This window comes from Rhincodon typus, chromosome 15 (assembly GCF_021869965.1).
Source record: "Rhincodon typus isolate 14 chromosome 15, sRhiTyp1.1, whole genome shotgun sequence".
Classification (NCBI taxonomy): Eukaryota; Metazoa; Chordata; class Chondrichthyes; order Orectolobiformes; family Rhincodontidae; genus Rhincodon; species Rhincodon typus.
In genome coordinates, this window is record NC_063346.1 from 34,941,505 (window position 1) to 34,942,225 (window position 721).

Genomic DNA, 721 nt, shown 5'->3' on the forward strand with positions numbered 1-721 from the left:
CCCCCCCCCCCCCCCCAGACTTCCCCCTTACTGAGGACAAACGGTCAGTCCTCGGTAAAGGGCTCACCTTTGTCCTCCTCCATCCACACATCAACGAATACCGCTCACGCTTGGATGTTGAACAGTTTTTTTCTGCTGCCTCCGCCTCCATGCTTACTACTTTAATCATGAGCCTAACCCTCCCCCTACTGACCCCTTCTCCCACCTCCAACACACCCCCTCCTCCTGGGCACCACCCCAAGGCCTCCTACCCTCCCTCGACCTCTTCATCTCCAACTGCCGTCGAGACATCAATCGCCTCAACCTCTCCACCCCTCTCACGCACTCCAACCTCTTCCCCCACAGAATGTGCAGCCCTCCGCTCCAATCCCAACCTCCCCATAAAACCCGCGGACAAGGGAGGTGCAGTTGTAGTATGGCGCACTGACCTCTACATTGCCGAGGCCGGGCGCCAAGTCTCCGACACCACCTCCTACCGCCCCCTTGATCATGACCCCACCTCCGACCACCAAACCATCATCTCCCAAACCATCCACAACTTCATCACCTCAGGTGACCTCCCACCCACAGACTCCAACCTCATCGTTCCCCAATCCCGCACCGCCCGCTTCTATCTCTTCCCAAAATCCACAGACCTGACTGCCCTGGTCGACCCCTTGTCTCCACCTGCTCCTGCCCCACCGAACTTATCTCCACCTATCTCGACTCCATTTTCTCCCCC